The sequence below is a fragment of the Astatotilapia calliptera genome, chromosome 7 (assembly GCF_964374335.1).
Source record: "Astatotilapia calliptera chromosome 7, fAstCal68.1, whole genome shotgun sequence".
NCBI lineage: Eukaryota > Metazoa > Chordata > Actinopteri > Cichliformes > Cichlidae > Astatotilapia > Astatotilapia calliptera.
Window position 1 is genome coordinate 46,265,903 of NC_137428.1, and position 21,944 is coordinate 46,287,846.

Below are 21,944 nucleotides of genomic sequence, written 5' to 3' on the forward strand. Positions count from 1 at the left end.
ACTTCCAGCCTTTGCTCTTCAACAACAAGGCCTGCTATGTTAATCGCGGTTTTATTTTCTCCGCTGTTAAATTCACTGATTTTTCAACTGCCAATCACATTTACTAATGAATTCCTGTTTTCTATTTTAAAAACCCATTAAGCTTCTCTAAGTGAATCACCCCTAATCCTTTTATTATCTCAAGCTATGTTAACACTGTTGGCCTTTAGTCTCTGCTCATCTTAATCATCCTAATTACACAATGTTTGTCTTTTAAGAGGGTGATGAGAATGAAATGGCATGGCATTGAGGCAGCGACTTGTTACTGATTGTACAAGAGGCATTATACCGTCCTCTGTCTGAATCCAGTCTGTTTGATTCTGATCGCTGGTTTGACTAGTTTTGTGATTTGTCTTCCTAAGGGCAGCTAAGGCCAAAGTGAAAAATTGATTTTCTGCAGAAGGATTAGTGGTGGGGTTATAGCTATAGGCATGCATTACATTACAATGATTTATGCGGCATCTGCACACCAAAGCAAGCAAAACAAATTCTTTATTAGCAGTTGTATAAGACTTTTATTTTACAAAAACATGCACAGGCGTGGAGACGACTGTAGTCTTTACTGTCAAGGCAGTGGGCGATGAGTATGGGAATAGCAATGAATAACTTGAAGCTGTGTTTTCGAAGTTCAGACAGCTTGAGTAGGGAGATAAATAATCTCTGCCAGGAAGGACGGATCTTAATTTATTTGTGTCTGTATTGTTGCACAAAGAGGCATTGCAGACTGCTGCTGGAAATCAAACAAATGCAAATGCTGGCTGTGGAATGGAAATGACTGTGAAACATCAGAAGTCTCTCAGTATGACTGCCATAACAGCAGGGATTTGTACTTTTGTTTACGACAACACTGATAATATTTTCTCCCATTTTAGTTTGAACAGGAATTAAGCATGAATGCAGAGGGGGCTGTGTTAATGTTTTTCACTGTTATCCTATCACCTGACATGTTTACATTATGTATAGTGTTGTCATGTGCATGTGTACGTGTTGTGAGAAGAGAAATATTGAAAAAATGTTGCTTTAAATAAGTGTACATAACAAGTGTTGCTCATATCTTTAAAATGAAAAAAAACATCCTTTTCCAAGCAAAATGTTAATTTTTAAAATATTTGAAAAGCTACTGAAATGATTAGAGAGTGAAGTTTTGCTGCTATGATAGCTTTTATTGTCAGAGTTGCTATAATGAGTAACACAAATGCCACAGCCAAGTCTCTAGGGTCAGCTATTTGGCCAGTGATTGCTTTATTACTGCAGTCCATTCTTATAGTTATCAGTAGTTTGGATGTAGGACTTTACTGGAAAATTGTTTTCTTGCCCATTAAAACGAATTCCCACAGCAGTTTAGCAGCATTATTATATGGTAATGTACAGCTCAAAGCTGCAGTGCTTTTATGACCATCTCAACAGTGAAGAGTAAATGAGAAAAACAAAATGGTAACATGTGCACTTGGCAATTTATCATTTTAATGTGTGTTCTCTGAATAGCACACTTGGCTTGTCCCTGCTGAACACTTTGGAACCGTAATCTGGTTTTAGAAGTAGTTTACATATTTCTCCTAGGTGTACTCTTTATTTCAATGTAAAGATCTGAATTTAACTCACCGACTACAACTGAAATGAAAAAAAAAAAAAGAATACTGAAGGATTTTTTTTCAACATAGCAGGAGAGTTTACGTTTAATGGGGGAGAATTTTCTGTCATAAATCAATGATCATCAGACCACATTGAAAACATGCACAGCACTATTCACTATTCTTGAGCTACCCTTTGTTTCTTTATGTTTTCCTTGAAAAATGGGAACTTGGTGCTGCAGTTTATTGAAACATGCAATCATACAAGGGAATACAATATATATGGCTAAAACAAAGTTGGTACAAGACTAATGAGCTTGAAAGTCAATATTTGTTATCGCCACCTTGTTTTTTCAGTATATCCTAATAATTTCCTTCGGAATTAATAAAGTATTCTGATTCTGATTCTGAAACTCTGTTGGACAAACTTTCTTCTCATTTCTTCAAGTAGTCTTTAGAAATAGATTCTTGAAGGATACTCTGAAGCTCTTCTTCAGATTTTGTCTTCCTTTTTTGTGTTCTCTGCCAAGACGATCCCACGCTGCTCTAGTAATATCTGGGTGGGGCTGGATGTTCACAGTGTTTCATTGTGTGCATTTTCTATCCAGGTATGCCTTTACTGCATTGGCAGTATGCTGAAAAAAACCCATTGCCAATCTGACATTTTCTAGATGGTATTACACAGTGGATTAAAATCTGATGTCATTTTTCTACAATCATAATTCTGCCAGTTTTCACAAGATCACCAACATCACTGGCTGAAAGCAGCCACAAACCATGACAGAGCCTCCACTGTGTTTTACATATAGTTGTAGACATTCGCTGTTGTACTTCTCTCCTGACTTCCTCTGTACATATTCAGCCAAAATGTTCAAATTTGGATTCTTCTTCCATTTCTTGTGGTATTTGGTATAGCTCAGGCTATTTCCTTTCCTTAAGAATGGCTTCTTGACGGGCACCATCCAACTGAGACCATTTCTGATGAGGCTTGAGTATTCAAAAATACTATTTTATGGCTGTCAAACATTGTTATCCTCTTGCCATTTCTCATGGGTTCAGCTAATGAAATGGGGACAAAATATGTTTTTTGCAGCAGGCTGCTATTAACAAAGTTCCCAATTGGTACTTTGCTATGTTTTTTGTTATGTGCAGACAAAGCACACCAACTTGAGTTAGGTTATTTTTCTTGAACAATTCATAGGTCAGTTTTGTAAGTGGCTTAACAAGCAAGCAAAACATTCTTCTGAAAATGGTTGGTTACTGCACTGAAAACCAGTCAAAAAGCAGCAAATATCCAAAGACAAGCATTGAACTTCAGACTTCAGATATCCTGGAGAACTATTGTTCAATACCACATTAGAAGTAGTGGTTCAATAATCTTTTGTACAATACTGTATATATACGGTATATGTATTACATAACATTCACAAAACTGTTGACTCTCCTCTGTACCTAGCAGGTTTCCCCCACAGAGCCTGGTGAGCTTGGAATAAAAAAAATTGTCGTGCTTTGAATTTAACGTCAGCCCTGCATCACTTCTATGGGTTTAATTCATAGAACATCATAAGGCATCATAATTTCTCCCCAGACAGCCTTGAATGAGCAATAATGTCATATGCAGCAAAGTGATGGCCTTATGCTTAGTGGGGAATAAATCATTGTGCCATTTTAAAATTACAGTGTAAGACAGAGCTGCCAGTAGTCACTTATCTAAAGAATTTTAGGTATTTTTGGACACGTTAAAGCCATGCCTTTCCAAAAGGACATTACAGTGCATTTAAAATAAGTAGCTAATGAATTGAAGTTATTTTAATCACAATTTGTCCTCAGCTGAATGGATCAGATCGACAGGTCAGGTATTATGCACAGCACAAGACTTTAAAAACCTCTGTAGGAACTGGGAGATAAGATAAATGGCTATAAAAGCCTCATTTCAGTACATTCCTGCACAATTGAGCTCAGATTTGCTGACAGATTTTAGCATTACTTCTAATGAAAGTGAAGCAGAACAAAAGGAATGAATAGATGTAGTTCAAAGTCTTCATAGTTGTTATGCTGTGATTAATGGATTTCTGTTTTAACATTAAAATTAAATGTGAAACAGACTTTACCAATACTATGCTGGGGCGATCGTGGCTCAAGAGTTTGGAGTTCGCCATGTAATCGGAAGGTCGCCGGTTCGAGCCCCAGCTCGGCCAGTCTCGGTCGCTGTGTCCTTGGGCAAGACACTTCACCTACTGCCTACTGGTGTTGGCCAGAAGGGCTGATGGTGCAATATGCCTTGTTTCTGTCAGTCTACCCCAGGGCAGCTGTGGCTACAGCTGTAGCTTGCCTCCACCAGTGTGTGAATGGGTGGATGACTGGGTGTGTAAAGTGCCTTGGGGTCCCTAGGGGGGACTAGTAAAAGCGCTATACAAATACAGGCCATTTACCATATGAAAACATTTACAATATTGCAAAAAAAAAAAATTTGACGGGTAATGTTTGCAAGATTCAACTAATTATAGCCATCACAGGCATCTGTTACCTTCTTTGATGCTGTGAATGAATTGGAAGCCTTTAAGGTATATCTTAATTTACAAGTAATTTACAATATTGAAACTTAATGGGAGTATAGTAGTTAGTCAGTTTCACTCATGAGTGCGATTACGCACGCTCAGAACAGATATCAAACTAAAGTTCCACTAAATGCCTGGACTACTCATTAGACGTGAACACACTGTGCGCTGCTGTAGAAGAATAAGCTATTAACAGCAATAAATATATAGCTATAAGTAGGTAAAAATCAATCATTAAATCCAAGAAGGCCAATCGGTGAGCTCAAAACTAAACCAATGAATCAACTCTTACTGAATACTAACATTAATAGTACTAGATCTCTCTCTTTTGTTCGTTGTTAGATTTAGTGTCATCTTCTGCATCTTAAGGCTTTGTGGCCAGCAAACCATGGTAAGTCTAAACGCATCTTGAGCTAAATTTGCTACAGATTTTAACAGAATACAGTCAGAAAAGTAAATAACGTCATGATGATAGAGAACATGTATAAAGTTAGTATACAGCTAAATGGATGATCAACAGGATATATGAACTTTATGGTGTTGTTTCTGTAATTAGATGAGTGCATAGATGCCCACAACAATCGGTATGGCTCTGTCTACAGTGAAAATAGCTAGAAAACATGTTTTTGGCATCAATTGCCCCTGAAAGAAAAAGGCCCTTTAGATTATGCTAATTCAAGTGGTCTGAGTGGTGTATGGGCTGTGTTTTTCGGTTTTAGAAAATCTAGTTGATGATGTGAGACTTTGGGCAATCACAGGTATTTTCAGAGCTTGTAAAGCAAGTATAAAGTAACAGCACAATAGCTATAGCTGAAGGAAATGTCTATATAGAAAAAGGATTCATTTTATTAAATATTAAGCAGGGTTTTTACCTGGAGCAGTAGGGATAGTATCAGTTATTTTAGCTTAGCTATTGTAATTGTCAGAAGTTTGTAACTAATTATAATAAATAATTCAGTCAAGGTTTTAATTTCTGTTTTATCAGTGCTGCAATGTTTCTGGCAGCCTTCAAGTATGTTAGTGTCCTATAAAGGTGTCCAATACTAATGAGTTGAAAGCATGAGTTTTGTTATTTTAGGCTAAATTAGCATTTTTCACATTGCAGATTTTAAGGCAAATTATACTTCTCTGCTTGCCAAATTCTAGTCTGCTGCTGAAATAAACATTTTCTCTGCTCTTGAGTAACAGTGGGATTTGACACTTTTAAAAAGAACACGTTAGCATTTCAGGAGCCAAAGTAATGCATTTTTAGCAAAAAGCTCCTCTTTCTGTATTGATTAGCAGTTTATCCATAATTTGTGCTTCAGCTTCACTGTGTTTCACTTTTGCAGCTTATTCTGAGCTTACATGAACCAAAAATGGATATAAACATGTATATGAAAATAGTTGACAGCAATGAATCTTGTTCTGTATCAATACTACTTACACAGCATTCACATTCAGTCCTCCTCCAAACCTATATTTATAGATTATGAGTACGGTATTGAAAAACACACCGGAGCACTTTCAATTAAACAAATACCAGTTAAACCTTGGCTGACATTCCACCTGTTAATACAGGATTAGATGTAAATATTTTGTTTTTATAGGATGTTTTGCACACACACCTTCACAAATATGTTAATTGATTGTTGGACTAGCCAACCTTAATGTACCCTATATTGCATACATTGCATACATATAACGCAGATAAAACAAATGTCTGCCTTCACACACATATGATGTCAGCCCAACCTATGCAGCTATAACAGCTTCAACTCTTCTTGGAAGGCTTTCCACAAGGTCTATGAGTGTATTTATGGGAATTTTGATCATTCTTCCAGAAGTACAATTGTGAGTTCAGACACTGATTGTGAAGGAGAAGGCCTGGCTTGCAGTTTGCACTCTAATTAATCTCAAAATGCTCTTTTATGTTGAGGTCAGGACTGTGCAGACCAGTTAAGTTCTTCCACACCACACTCACTCATCCAACTCTGTACGGAGCTTGCGTTGTGCACTGGTATGTGGTCATGTTGGAACAGGAAGGGGCCATCCTCAAACTATTCCCACAAAGTTAGGAGCATGAAATGTTTGAAATTGTCTTACTGAACCATTAAGAGCATTAGGAGTTTCGTTAGTTGGAACACAGGGCCAAAGCCTCATGAAAAACAACCGCACATCACCACTGCATCTGACACGCTTGCACCTCATGATGTAAGGCTTGGATACAGTTGCTCAGCCATGGAAACAAACTCCATGAAGCTCTTAACACACTGTTCATTAACTACCCACAAGACCACATGAAGTTTGAAGGTCTGTGACTGACTCTGCAGAAAGTTGGCAACCTCTGCACACTGTGCCTTAGCATCTGCTGACCATGCTCTGTGATTTTGCACCTACCACTTCATGGCTGGGTTGCTGTCATTCCCAATCATTTACACTTTGTTATAATACCACTAATAGTTGACTGTGGAATATTATATAATGATGAAGAAATATCATGACTTGACTTGTTGCATGAGACATCTGATCACGCTGACATTAACTGAGCTCCAGAAAGCGACCCATTCGTTCACAAATGTTTGTAGAAGCAGTCCTCATCATTAGCTGCTTGATTATAAACACCTGTGACCATGGAAGTGACTGGAACACCTGAATTCAATGATTTGGATGGGTGAGCGAATACTTCTGACAATATAGTGTACAAGTGTGTTTCTGTGACCACAACAAATTGGTATGTTCAGTAACAATACCTCGACCGCAGTAGGTTATAAATGACATTTTTATAGTCTGACTTTTTTATAGTCTCTATTTTCAGAGTTTGCTGCAAAGGAATGTTCAGACTGCGCCTCAAAATTCAGGCCATGTGCCAGCAGTTTTCAGCAGGTTTCAGATGCAGGATTACTTTGCAGCACCATCTACCACTGAGGTAGTTCCTATTCCTGGGCTTCCCGTTGCCTTTGTATCCTGCGTAGGATAGTGTGAGCAGATAGAGACAGAGCAGCGGAATGAATGGGCGGCAGAGGCAGCAGCGAGGTGGACTAGAGAGATTAACTGGGAAATTGACACTGACAAATCTCATACATTAAGGCTTCCTGGGAGGCAGGTATCGGTTGAATAGGCGGCAGGTACCATATCCCATAAATGGCACTGGGTTTCTTTAATGCTCGGCTCACAGCATGTAAAAAAGCTGAACCACCCTGTTGTCGACAGCAGAAAAGATAAGAAAGCCAGGTGTGCTCAGAGACATTTCATTTGACTAATGTGTTTACTGCTAGAATAATGAATAGAGTGAAGAAGATGAGAGTAATTAATTTGAGCTGTGCTAGCTAAATAACAAAGCAAATATGGGTAAAACTGTTTCATATCCCTTTGGAAATGATTTTTTTTCTCACTTTCTTGCCTGTTTTAATGAGATAAAGCCAGGCTTCTTTGATAAGGAGTCCTTTTTACTGTTGTTAGTAGCATAGTAGCCTTTTGATCTGTTCTAAGGGTATTTGTTCACTGTTTCATGATGAAAAGGATATAACCATCAACACAATTTACATTTTACACCCTAAACAATTAACTCCATTTTGGAAAAACAGAAATATGTATTGCTGTTTTCAAAATATGAAATGTAAGATTTGACCTTAATAGGTCATCATTGTCCTACTCACACGCTGTAATCCTTTTAGAAAATGTTGCTATTCTGTATGTTTCTTTCCTTCGTAAGAGTAAAGAGTCTCGATACTAAACATAAGAAAACCACTTTGGCCTCTGCAGCCACAGTACTTGATGTTGACTGAGTGTTATTCCCAGCGACTTAACCCCGCTCAAGAGGTTCATGGTGTCTTCCTTCTATCTTTATTTATTTTGGACAGTGAAGTTGTTTTCCCGAAAAAGGACTGGTGCCCTTGCTGTTGCCTAGCAACTGCGTGAGTCCACGGACTTAGCATCTTGCAGGATCTTTCTAAATACCTTGAAAGTCTCCTCTTTAGGCGTGAGAAGAAAGTTTGAGTATTCATTATTGTGCATGACTAATGAAGTACCATTTACAATAATGAAAAAAAATTAGGCCAGTTGATAGTCGCATTATTCAAAGCTCACCACAGGTTTAAACGTGTGATTTCCCTTCTCAATAAAAATTGCTGTGAATTAATTTGATTAAGGCTGCCAGAGTACATGTGGATGTGTGAAGTTTTTTAAAGTGCAAGTCATTTAAAATGCTCCTTGCTGTATTAATAGAAAATAGACGTCTTGTTTTCTAAGACCCATTACTATTATACAGACATATTGTACAGCACTGTCTTGGTAGCAGCAGCATTGCATTGGCATTTTTTCCACTCAGATAGTGAATTCATCAGACTTTTTACTGTTAGCTGTTAAATATTCATGGAGCTGTTGTGTTGTTAAAATAAGCCTCATTAGCACTTCCAGCCTCTTTTCAAGTTCCGCCTTTCTCTTGTCACTCTCAAAAGAGCAACACAAACATGTTATTCATCTCTCACAATCTCTGCACCCAAACTGGGTTAAAACATAACACCAAGCCTTTGTGTTGAAATCAGACTTGCTGTAATACTGTCTCATCATATTTTCATTCTGTTATTTTATAAGAATATTGACTGAATACAGGGTGGATTCTTAAATTAATGTCACCATATGGTCTTAAGAGGATATGTGTGTAGTCCTACTATAATATAGCCATTTAACCTGAGTACACTGAGAATAGGATTTAACCCACTACAGTACTGGGATGCTATAGCAGGTTGTAGCCCCCTGTATCCTACCAATGCTAAGCATAGTAATGCAAAAAAAAATATTGGACAGACATTAAGATTCCTTGGACTGCACTGTTTTAATCCACCGTTTGTTTTTGCACTCATCAAAATGACTGAAAAGAAATTCTGACATAAGCCCAAAAAATATATTTGCTTCAAATTCAAACAGTTTAGTTAAATATTATTTTAATAATTGATTTCAGTACTTTGGGTCTGTACTCCACCATCAGTCCTAGCTATAGTAGTTTTATTTCTTTTTTATCACCCCAAAAATCACTATATGATGAATAACCCGTTTTAGGAAAAATCATACATAAGAGATGATGGAGTTTTATTCTAGCAGAGTTACATCACTTTTAAAATGCCAAGAGGTCAAAATTACCCCCTTGGTAGTTTTAGTTTTCAGCCACTGTAGATGTCCAGATGGATTCCTCTAATGCAACCTTCTCGTTTATGTTTTTAGTTGACATTAGTTACAAAAGTTTAATATTACGTGTAGTTTTGGAATTGTGTAGTTTTGCACCTGTGGCTTTGATATCATTGTTTAGCAGTGTGTGAATCTGAAGCCTGTTATTGAGTGTACAATTAGAGAGAGACGGCAATAAGTATGTGGGTAATGACTATCCATTACTTTTTAAATGTTTTACTAATCCATCTGTTGGATACTGTGCAAACTCTACAGCTCCACATTTGTTTCATTAAGGACAGATTTGGTATATTACACAGTTACACATGCACTTGTCTCTTTAATAGTTGTTTCTGCTGGAGAGGGGCTCACCTCACTTAGAGGCTTGGTGCACCCATAGGCAACCTATTAACATCCACTTTATCCGCCCTTCCATATTTCATGAACTAGTTCATCAAACTTTAATGCAGTTCTGCTTCTCTCTCTTTTTTTTTAATGGAAAGCCTTGTCTGAATTGAAAGCCTCACCTATAAGTCGTTTGCTGGAATCTTTACCACAGCTCAAAGGAAATTATATATATACTCTTTTGAAGCAAGGTTACTTTTCACCTGTTCCTGTGCACGCTGTCAATGGGCTATCTAAAAAATTGGGAATGGATGGATTATGGCTTGTGAAAGAACATGTTTAGAGATGTGAAATGATTTCACAAAGCCAAAAACCAGCTGAAAGAAACTGATGGGCCAAGCACCAGTGGTTTCTCACTCTCCATGGACATGGCATTCAAGCTGCTATGCCACACCAGAGTATGTCTGGGATAATGTGCTACTCTCAGATTGTTGGAGTCTTAATGAGCCTGTGGGACACATGATTAGCCTGTGCCCAGACCTGATATCCAGTAATCAGAGCCAAGCACCAGTAGATGAATAGAAAGAACTGGAGAAGATTGGAAAGGACAAAAGTAGGCCCAGTATAGATTTGTGTGCCCATAATATGTAGGAAACACTGTCGGTGTTTGAGCATTTTTTGTACTGAAGCAAAAATCCATTTGCCACTGAATTATTGTGTGTGTGTGTGTGTTTGGTGGGGGTGGTGGTGTGTGTGTGTGTGTGTGTGTGTGTGTGTGTGTGTGTGTGTGTGTGTGTGTGTGTGTGTGTGTGTGCGCGCGTGTGTGGTGGTGGTGGGCTCCAAGACCGTTTCATTGTGAATGAAAATGATTTTAAAAGGGTGCACTGAATACGGCAATCACTATGAACAAACTGCATTTACAGCTTTACTGTATGCTACTGATGATTTCAGTTCGACTCCAGGTCAGTGTGCTGTATTTTGAAATGATTTTCCTGGTAGCAGAGCAAGGGCGGACATGTAGTCTGGAAGTCTAAGAGGTGTTGGGCTTAGTTTATGGTCCCTGCATTCTGGTTACCTTTGATTTTAAGCTTATACAAAAAGAAGAAAAAAAACATTGTCTTTGGTGTTCAGACTCAAACAAATGCTGTGTTACCAATTTTTTTATAAGCTTCATTTTGTCCATCCATCCATTCGCTTATCTTTTTCAGGGCCACTGGACCCTATCCCAGCTGTCATAGGGCGAGAGGCAGGGTATACTCTGGACAGGTCACCAGTCTAACACACAGAGACAGACAACCATTCACACCTTTGGGCAATTTGGATTAATCAATTAACTTATCCCCACAAACTGCATATCTTTGGATGGTGGGAGAAAGCCGGAATACTCAGAGGGAACCTACGCAAACACGGGGAGAACATGCAAACTCCACACAGAAAGGCCCTGGCCTGATGGTGGAATTGAACTCAGGACCTTCTTGCTGTGCGGCAACAGTGCTAACCACCGTGCCACCGTACTGCCGTTCTGCTGCGTTTTGTTAATTGATATAATGTTTCAGTGCTTGCATTGTAGAACATAATCACTAAAAACCAAACCTTTTACTGGTTGCACTCATACAAACAAGAACTAGAATGCCTTTATTAGTAGTAATTATTAATTTAGTTTTTAAATGTTGTTTTGGTGCTAAGTAATATAACAGATTATTTGATAACTGATTATTTGATTTGTTTTCAGCGATAAAGTAATTGTCTGCACATACTCTATCAACTGTCACTTTAAAATAATATCTTTGGATTTGGACAAACCTGTATAAAAGACAATGCAGGTTGTTTGTTAGTCCATTTGTCTCGTATATACTGCTTCCCCTGTCGATTATGGCCAGTTAGAGTCAGTTAGGCAAGTAAAGGCATGCTATAAGCGGATTAGCTGTAAACCAACTGGGACTGAAAAATATACGCCCACAATGAATAATTGAGAGTTTAATGAGATGAGGCAGAGCTAAAGAAGTGACCTAGTTGGTGGTTAAGTGAGTAGAGAAATGAAAAACTCAGTATGGCTACCTCTTTGTTATGCATAAATTAGAGAGCCATACCTCAGTCATATGTCTCAGTCAGTGTTTAGTTTACTGCTTAGTCTTTTTTCAAAGAGGGAGTTTACTAACATCTGATCAATATTGTAGACATAATTACAATAATTACAATTATTAAATCAAATATTTTCCTGTTTGGAATATCTTTAAAAGGGCACTCAGGGCACTCAGGATACCTGAGGACTCTTTTTCTGGCACATTATCAAGAGAAAACACAGGCAAAATTGTCCTCAACTTATGCTATACGTTGTCTCCCCTACTCATTAGGTTACACATCAAGAAAGAAAGGGGACCGGAGGACCGGGGGGAACCAGCACCCCAGTCTGCCAATCCAGAGGTACCGCCCCTCATCTCCACTCAACATTGTAGAGGCATTGTAGAGGTGTGTCAACCAAGACAGCTCTACAACATCCAGAGCCTTCAGGAACTCAGGTGGACCTCATCCACCCCAGAGGCTCTGCAACCAAGGAGCTGTTTAACTGCCTTAGTGACCTTGCTCCTGGAGATAGGTGAGTCATCCCCTTCATCCCCAGACTCTGCTTCCTCCATGGAAGACGTGCCAGTGGGATTAAGGAGGTCCTCGAAGTATTCCTTCAGCCCGACAATTTTCTCAGTCAAAGTCAGCAGGTAGAGCACTTCTTTCTCCTCCTGAGTTGCCTGATGGTTTGCCAGAATCTCTTCAATGCTATCCAAAAGTCTTTTTCCATGGCCTCTCTGAACTCCTCCCACACTCAAGTTATTGCTTCAGCCACTGCCCGAGCCGCTTTCTGTATGGCCCATCGGTAGCTATGATATGATAAGCCTGATAGTTAGTCCCACAGGCTATCCAAGCCCGATAGGACTCCTTCAGCCTGGTCGCTCCCTTCACCTCTGGTGTCCACCATTTGGTTTGGAGGTTACCAGCACGACAGGCATCAACCACCTTGTGCAGCTCAGTACAGTGGCTTCGGCAATGGAGGTGCTGAACATGGTCCATTTGGTCTCAATGTCCCCACTCTCTCTTGGAATGCTGTTGAAGGTCCTCCAGAGCTCTGCTGGATATAATAATAATAATAATAATGGATACTTTATTGATCCCCATGGGGAAATTACTTGTTTTTCTCTGCATTTGACCCATTCACTCAGTGAAGCAGTGGGCAGCCCACTAAGCAGGCGCCCGGGGAGCAGTGTGTAGGGACGGTACCTTGCTCAGGGGTACCTCAGGGTAGCCGTTAAGTGGATTCGAACCGCCGACCTTCCGATCATGGGGCGACCACTTTACCTACTGAGCTATCCCTGACCACTGGATATACAGTGGTCCCTCGTTTATCACTGTAGTTACGTTCTAAAACTAAGCCGCGATAGGTGAAATCCGTGAAGTAGCCAACTTTATTTTTAACAATTATTATAGATGCTTTAAAGCCGTAAACCAGACAGGCGTGAAAATTTTCACACTTTTCTGTCTTGTTTAAACACTCTCAAAATTCAAACTTTCATAGAAAAATAAGTCCAGTATTATAGAATGAAGCCAAAGACACCCACAGGTTCCTTTGACGGTGGAAAACGTTTCATCGACATTGTTGTGTTTTTTGGGGAGAAAACTTGCAAACATACAGTACAGCACTTCAGAGTCACACTGCTAGCGATAGAAGATGTATGTAATTTTAACAAGCTGAATGCATTCTGTACTGTACAGGACCACAGCATGAGATTGACTGACAATGGTCTACAGCCAATCAGGACACAGAACACAATGCGCTGTAAAAAAAAAAAAAAAATCATGCAAAATTGCACAAAAGAAAAAAATCCGCAAAACAGCGAGGCTGCAAAAGGTGAACCGCGTTATAGTGACTATGTCCATCTAACTGGCTATGGCGCTTCATGTATGTTATGTGCTGGATTCTCTCACGGGCAACTTTACACAGGCTGCAGCTGAGGTCTTGCCTGGTGTGGTAAATCCCATCCTTTATCGATCTTGTCCTGAGAGCTTGTTCCTGTGCTGCCATGGTTAGTGCATCTGTGCTGTCTTTCAGTCCAGCTTCGTCCAGCCACTGGTAGGATTTCTGCATATCTGACACTTTTTCTATGTGCCTGTCATACATACCGTGCAGGGGCCTGTTCTTTCATGATGGTTCTTCTCCTTCCTCCTCTTCTTTCTCATGTTTCTGCTGCCTGAGGTATTCTCTAATTGCATGGTTGGTTGTGGCCATCTTTCTGATGTACCAATGAATCTTTGTTGTCTCATCCTGGACAATGGTTCTGACACTCACCAGTCCACATCCTCCATATTTTCAGTTAGGGTACAGTCTCAGAGTGCTGGACTTGACTTGAAACCCTCCATGCATGGTCAGGAGCTTCCTTGTCTTGATGTCAGTAGCTTCTACCTCCGCTTTGGCCACCTTATTATTATTATTCCAGGGGGTTATCTGATTACCAACAGAGTGTAGGTGTTAACTGCCCAAATCTTGTTCTTTCCATTCACCTGACTCCTCAGGACACGCCTTTCCCTCTGCAGGTAATTGGCAGTTGCGGCTTTCCTAGAGGCCTCTTCATGATTCCCATTTGCCTGTGGGATTCCCAGGTACTTGTAGCTGTCCTCAACTACATTCTACAGCTAGTCTTGTCAATGATCTCACTGAGGGGGTTCGGGCCTATGTAGAACAGCAGTTGGGATGGAGTATCACCTATATAGCTCTCGCACTTCATGATGATTTGTCCAGTTGGCTTAAATTGTTCACTAGTGTTGTTCCCCACATCCCCATTAATTTACTGATGAAGGCTCTTCGTGTCCTGTTGATCTTTTACACTGCGAGGCATTCCAGGATCCATGTGTGGAGCACTGAGTCATAGGCTTTCTTGTAGTTAATCCAGTTGATGAACAGGTTGGTCAGTCTGGTCTTGCAGTCTCAGTCTACTGCTCTGTCTACTAGTCTGTTGTAGATAGAGCTCATGTATTGAGCCATGTGCCTGTCCGTCTTACCCACTATGATGTCTGACAGGAGCTTCTATGTGGTACTGAGGCAGGTTATTGGATGGTAGTTGGATGGGTCAATCCTGATGTCCTGCCTTCAGTTAGCCATTCCGGGTGTGCCTCATCTATTATCAGCTGGTTCATGTGTGCTGCCAGGTGCTCATGGAGTGCAGAGAGCTTCTCCGCCAGTAGGCATGAATCATGTCAGGGCCTGATGCTGTCCAATTCTTCATCCTGGAGACCCTTTCTTAGATGTCTGCCACTGTGATGGTTGCCCGTAATGCTGCATTCACGTCTTCTAGTAGACCTTCAGAGGATACTTCACATAGTCTCAGTAATGAGCTATGGAGGGTTCAGGTTTCCAGTTTTCCCATGATCTTATCTTTCCGGTCACCTGCTCTCGCACTCAACAATCCTTCTGTTGTACTTGAATCTTGGTACGTTTTTTTACACTTTCTCACCAGCATTGATAAAAGTTGCCTCCCATGCACCTTTTAACACCCCACTCTTTAGTAAACTGTCATTGTCACCCAGCCTGTTGGTATGTTTTTATTTTCCCAATATCCCTCTATAGGCTTTAACCATTTATATCATTTATAGGCAATATGCACAAGCACACAGACATTCACACAAAAGTGTCCAAAGGGAACTGAAGACAATAGCAGTTAAATGATCTGGATTCCTCCAGGACACAGTGGCATTCAATCACCGGAGACAGTCCAGCCCCAAGAAATGCACACAATAATAGCACATTATGGAGAGGAAAATGGAGAAATATACAGGGCTTCACAAACAACAGTTTGCTCTGATTCCATGATGCCCTCCGACTACCAGTATAACCCATTAATTATCATTGTGGACTCATAACATGGTTGATTAGTGCCTTAAATGGGCTCTGCAGCCATGGACCCACAGTTGTTTGTACAGTAAAATTATGAACACAATGAAAAGTGTGGCAATAGTGGTGATTGATGGTGTTCTTTTTCTTTGAGTCTGTTCATGAATCCATTAGTTTTCAAATGCGCTTAATGTAAAATTGAACTGGAGAATTCTTTGAAAAAAGGAAGAAAAAAAAGCTAATGCAACTTAGGAATAAAAAGGCCATAAAATATTGCAATGTACCATACTTAAAATAGTTTTTTCTCCATGCGGTGCATTGGGTCATTAAAATATAATATTAAATTTATACAGAACTCCAAACATGTAAATTTGATATTATCTACTTTGTTTCTTTTGAAACACTGTTACTTTGTCCATCTTCGTGTTTTATATTTCTAGATTTTCTAAATAAAGTTCTCTTAACAGACAAAGATGATGTTTATTGATGAACAGGACTTCTGCTCCTGCTGGTCTTTCCATGCCACTGACCACCACCTTCTGAGCGCCTCCTTACGCCTCATTGCTTCCTTGTGGTCCATGGTGTGGTAACTGGCATGCCACTTCCTCTCATCCCCATATCTACCTGTGGGGTGATTGAAACAAGAGTGAGCTCTTGTCAGGGCCTCGGCCACCATGTAATTGAATTCTTCCTTGTTTCACAGAGTGCAACAAAGCATAGCACTGGATAGAGGGTAAATATACTCAGCACTTAGAGGCAAACCTAGATGACTGTTCAACAACAAACAGTACTACAAAAGGGTATTGCTTGGCATCATTTACAGACTTGGTGTTACCTTTAGAGTAAAACACTGACATAGGGCTGGTAGAGATAGTAGTATAGTAGTGATAAGTATAAATCAATAGTCAATATGAAAATAAAATAGCTTTTTCTGTCAAGCTTAAAATGTCATTTTTACTCCTAACTGAAGTTATACTTTATAGTTAATTTAGATTTTAAATATTTGTTTTCTGTTCTGTCAGAATTTGAACATGATAAGTGTGCTGTAGAACATTACAGAACAGTATTTTAAATAATAATATTAGGTATTAGTTATATATAATAAACAAAATCCTAATTCTGGCTGGTCTAAAATGTAAAGTCTTTCTTTGGTCAGTTTCAAATAAATAACCTAAATATGAATGCAAAATAAAATCACAAAAAGAATTATACTGTGGTAAATTGTTGGAAAACAAACCCCCCAAAAATTCATGAAATCTTTCTTTATATATCCTCATAAAAAATTCAAGAAGCTTTCAAATGTAAACAAAGCAGAATATTAACAAACCTGAAATAGTCACTCAGCTGTGCTCCGCTTATCCTCCCAGACAAAGAATAAATTAAATTAAAAAGAATAAATAAAAAGACAGCTATTCAGTGGACTGTGCACACCATGTGTAAGTTGTAAGGGCCATTAGAAGAGAAATGTTTGTAGAGTTGGTAACAACAATTAATTAATTTAATCAGCCCGCTTAAATCAGACATTTTTGCCTGTGCTTACTAGGATAATGTATTTTGCAATACAGTAGGCTGTTAGATTTGTGGTCTCACTATGTCTCTTTTTTAATACTCCTCTTAGTTTCTGAGCCATGTAAAATCATACTATGCAGCTTTGGGCAACAGAAAAAATAACCATTAGGTATTGAAAGTATTTATTATCAGTTACTGACTATAGAAACCCTAAAAATGTGATGATGTGATGACACTGAGTTGAATATATAAATGAGTAAGTCTACAATCATTTGTCTTCTAATTAAGCTGTATTTTAGATGTACAGTAGATCTACAGTATGTATATGTAAAGGTTTAGTTAACATTCTGCAACAGCTAAGGTCGTACTCACAAGCAAAGTGACCTTCAAAGTCCAGTTTGTTTGTCTACTATGATCTCTGTGTGTCATGCCCAGGCACAGCAAAGCAAACTGTCCCCGGTCGGGTAGGTAAGCCCCGGAGAGCTTCAGTTGCACTAGAGCACATAGATCATATAGTGTGATCGCTACTCCACAAATTCCTAGACAACAGCTTCCTCTGTGAAAACTGATGAGTTTGGTAAATAACAAATCTATAGTACCTATGAGAGGATGGAGCCGCAAAGTGCACAAAATCATGAACTTGATTTTGCTCAGCATGAGTCCTTTTCAAGTGTGTATACACGAAGAGAGAGACGGAAAGTGCAAGAGCGGCATGCATACTTGGCCTGGAAGAAGTAGAAGTAGCGCGATCTTAAAATTTTCCCATTTCAGTTGTTAATGGCTGTGTGAGGCTTACAGGCAAGTGGCAAGAATAGACAATGGTACAAACAAATTGAACAAAGCAACTGTGCCTAGTGCGAGCACAATTACAATGCGGTCTAGTCTTATCTTTGCCTAGTGGGAAAGTATGTATCCTTTGTATGTTTTTGTAAAAAATAAAAAAAGGTTAGATGGAAGCACAACTCCAATTTTCAGAAGGGAAAATGGTACTATATTGTCAGGCCTGCTTCAAGGCATTGCATATGTCATTCCACCCAGGCAGGAGGCTTGAAGCAGGCTTGAAACAGTCATTGGCCTGTTTGCTGTTGGCTAATCTAAAGAGATGGATTCTCAGTGTGGGTCTCACTCTGGCTACTGTGCTTAATGGATCTGACTCCCCAGGACATCGTTTCAATCTAAAGGTCACCGTGGTCTTAACTCTAACTGAGCACCTCAAAATCCAGACTAATTTGCTTCTGAACCATATTTCCCACTATACTTGAGAGGGTTCTGTTACAACTTTTGAAGTATTTCTGAGAACATTACTATGATCACCAGTGTGTGAATGTGAGAGTGAATGAATAGTGGAATTGTAAAGTGCTTTGAGGGCCCTGAAAAGCGCTATATAAATGCAATCCAGTATTATTATTATTATTATTATTATTATTATTATTATTATTGTTATTATTATCTTCAATATATGAGCGGCAATACCTTAAAAGCATTTAGAAACAATATCTTTATTAGAATGATAAGTCAGGACATCTTATACTTTTGGTTCATTTCCAGTTGTTAAGTCCCCTTAACAACTCTGACCTGTCACTAAAGTACAGCTGATTTCAGTACTTGGTCCTTACATTACAAAAACAGAAATGAATAATTTAATTAACAAATCAGGTAGCACTGCCTGAAGGTTGTCAGTAAGACACAGTCCAGTCTGGTAAGTTCAGTGTTAATAAGAACAAATTATTAAAAAAATAAATGAAAGTTATATAACAGAAACAGTCGCTGTTCGAATTATTGACCACTGATTTGTCAAATCAGCATACTATGTGCAAATTGTTAAGTCAGACTGCTGCCAGACTTTGTCACTTGTATCAGAATTATGGCATGAGGTGTAAATTGCCTTTATCTAGTATAAAAAGGATGAATTATGCAGAGACAGTGGCTTAATGAGCAATAAACAGAAGAAGAAAGAGAAATGATTGTCTTCTCCACTTGCTTATTATTTTAATCCTACTTCACTGAGGAATTCAGAGAGCAGTTACTTTGTGGTCAAAACTTATGTGAATATGATTCATTACATTTTTTTCTTAGAATGCAGATGAACAAGAAACTTTATAGGGGAGTCTTTTCTTTTCAAAAAGGCCAAAAATAAACAATGCTAACTTGGTTGGTTGCTTTGAAACTCGACTGTACTGTACAGTTGGGTTTTCCTCCTGTCAGTATGTTGGTGCACCACGCTTCTTTTAGAAGTCTCCCACTGCTTGGTAATAGAACTCAGCTGCTTTCTGCCATGTTTTGGTTTCATGCCACCTCTAAGGTGACATGTGGCTTATAAGGCCTCAAATAAAGGTCTAACAGAGTCCACTTGCCTACTCTAATTTATCTAAGGGATTTCTTGTGCTGCATATATTTTGTTCCTTGAGCAGTCAAGCATTAAATTGCTTTCCATTGGGAACAGCTCGTATGCCAGGGTCGCCAAAGCTGTGGCTGGTTTCCAATGAGATGGTTTGGCAGCAAAGCCAACACTGTAATTAGGGTCACCCGGCTCTGGAGCTGCTGCAGGGGTAAAGGGTCTTCATGGTTGCATAGTGCATTTGAAAGTCACTACTAAGCTGGAGGATGATAACACGTAACTTCCTAGATCATAAATCAACAGAACACTAATGTGGTATATTATCCAAACTTTTTTTCTATTAAGGAAAAAAACTATATATGCATTCAGAGAACTTTTCAGGAAATAATTATTTATTATCTCAGATAGTTATGTAGGCAAATTCTTTGAATTGCTACTATATAACAATAAAATGAAAGGAGGAAGACTAAGGTAGATTTGACAGATCGAGGTAAGGTGTGAATATTGAATGTGCCATATATAAGTAGTAGCCAGCTTTGTTGCATTTTGCCAGAAGCGGACTTCAGCAGCCTCTATCATTTGAGCTGTCAATAAAGCTTCCTGCCTGTAGAGTGTACCTCCCCAAATGTAGCCTGTGGTGCTTTTTCATAAGAAGGCAACACAGCATGTGACCATCTGCAAAGCTCTTCAGTGTGTCCAGTGGGATAAAATAGAAGTCACTGTCATTCTTAGGCAATAGAAAGTGCAGGTGCTTCTGCAAAACGTGTAGAGAAGAAACATTTGAAGAGGAGCTGCTCATAAGAATTTTTAGTGTCTTGACTTTGTTGTAACTTGTGATTTCTATGTGAAATTGGATAAGCAGAAGAAAATGGATGACGTGGATGGATCTTAACCATAAGTGTTAAAGAGACTGTTTCTTGAAATATGTCTTTTTTAAAGGTACAGTGTGTAAAATCTCACAACTAGATGGCAGTAGATTGCAAATTGCAAGCAACTGAATTCTGTTTTCTTATTCCTCCCAATTTAATTGTATAATCCGAGCTACGGTGGGCAATGTAGGACAAACAACTATGCCATTAATCTGTCATGAGTGTAGGACGAGTGTCCACATCTATTTACTCTGGAAGAAGATGTAAAACTTCATGAAAGAATCCCAAAACACGTCTAAATGAGTCACTGAGGTGAATTATTGAATTTTCCTGTCAGTAAGCGCTGCTGTGTTAGTGAAACTTTCTTTGAAGTGGATACAATGAAATCAAACTGTTTACCATTACCATTGTCAGTGTTGTCAGAGACGGTAGGGTCTAAGTAAGTTCTGCACAACAGAACTGAAGAAACTGGAAAGGACTCTAAACTGTGAAAGCTTAACTAAATGGACTGAGAAACTGTTGAAACAGCTTTACTGCTGAATTGTAGTGTTGAATTAATGTGTTCTGTTTCAATAAAACAAGATACAACAAGATCAAAGATCTTAGCTTTCTCTTGTAGAATTAGTGGTTAAATATACATTGTTACACAATTTGACTTGATTTGAAAGCTTGGAAATGTAACTCAGTCACCAAAGAATTTTTGTAATTGGACAGTTAAATATCCGAGTTAGAATGCAAGTCACGTTGCATTATGATTTATTAAATATATTTTAGCTTAAACAAATCCTGAAAAGCAAAAATGAATTTTGCTAGTTGGCAAACAAATTTGTAGGGAGCGCTACAGCCAGCAACACCTGCACACCCCTCTAAAGCAGATAAAAGACCACCTTCCTCAGCTCTGCTGTGATTGTTCTAAGGAATTCAGCTTATTAAAAAATAAATATTTATCACCTTTCAGAAAACCCACAACACTGCACACCAAGCATATTTTAAAAACTAGCTTGCGTTCTCTACCCGCTCTTGTTGAATTATTAATCCATTCATTTTGAATGGTACCAGCCAGTGTTTAAAGTTGTGATTAATTGCAGTTACAATATTTTGACAAAAGCATTCTCACATATTATCTTACCATAAATACATATAGTGGTGTTCGACAGTAAACAGATGCTCATATAAACGACACCATCCCAAGTGGCTGGCTTAAATTAAGCAGCATCAGAGGAGCAGCAATTTATTATGCTTTTATGCTCAGATATCTACACACCCACACAACATATGTCTGTTAATACACAGTGACAGTAATGGTGGCTTTAGCTGTCCGGGCAAATCGATGAACATAAGAGATTACTTTGCATTATTGTCAATTTATAATGCTAGAAATTACATTACCAGAGTCATTTTGACCGTGCCCTGTGACAACAATGGCAAAGAGGTCATTTCCTGAGGAAGTGGCATTTTCATTGGATTTTCTAATTATCTTATTATAAAAAAGATTAGATTAGAAGTATTTAAGATAATGTTGCAGAAGGTTTATTAGTTTTGCAAATTTTATATATTATTAATTAAATACCATTATTTATTACATCATAAAGTTAAATATAAATTTGAATTCACTAATAAATAGGTACATCACAACACAATTGCTAAAACAGCCAAAATATGTAGTAGAAGAAAATATTATGGAAAAGTTGAAAA

The 21,944-nt window shown here is 38.7% G+C and overlaps 1 protein-coding gene across 2 annotated transcripts in view; it reads left to right on the forward strand.

The window, feature by feature from the left end:
* Positions 1-12,012: 12,012 nt before the first annotated feature.
* LOC113026344 (alpha-1,3-mannosyl-glycoprotein 4-beta-N-acetylglucosaminyltransferase C) overlaps positions 12,013-21,944 on the forward strand; it is a 117,410-nt gene continuing 107,478 nt past the window's right edge. Inside the window, exon 1 of one of the 2 annotated variants that reach the window (XM_026175017.2) lies at positions 12,013-12,254. The gene's annotated coding sequence lies outside the window, so the exon portion shown is untranslated. Of the gene's footprint in view, positions 12,373-21,944 lie in introns of both variants that reach the window. The other variant, XM_080304571.1, reaches the window with a different exon arrangement.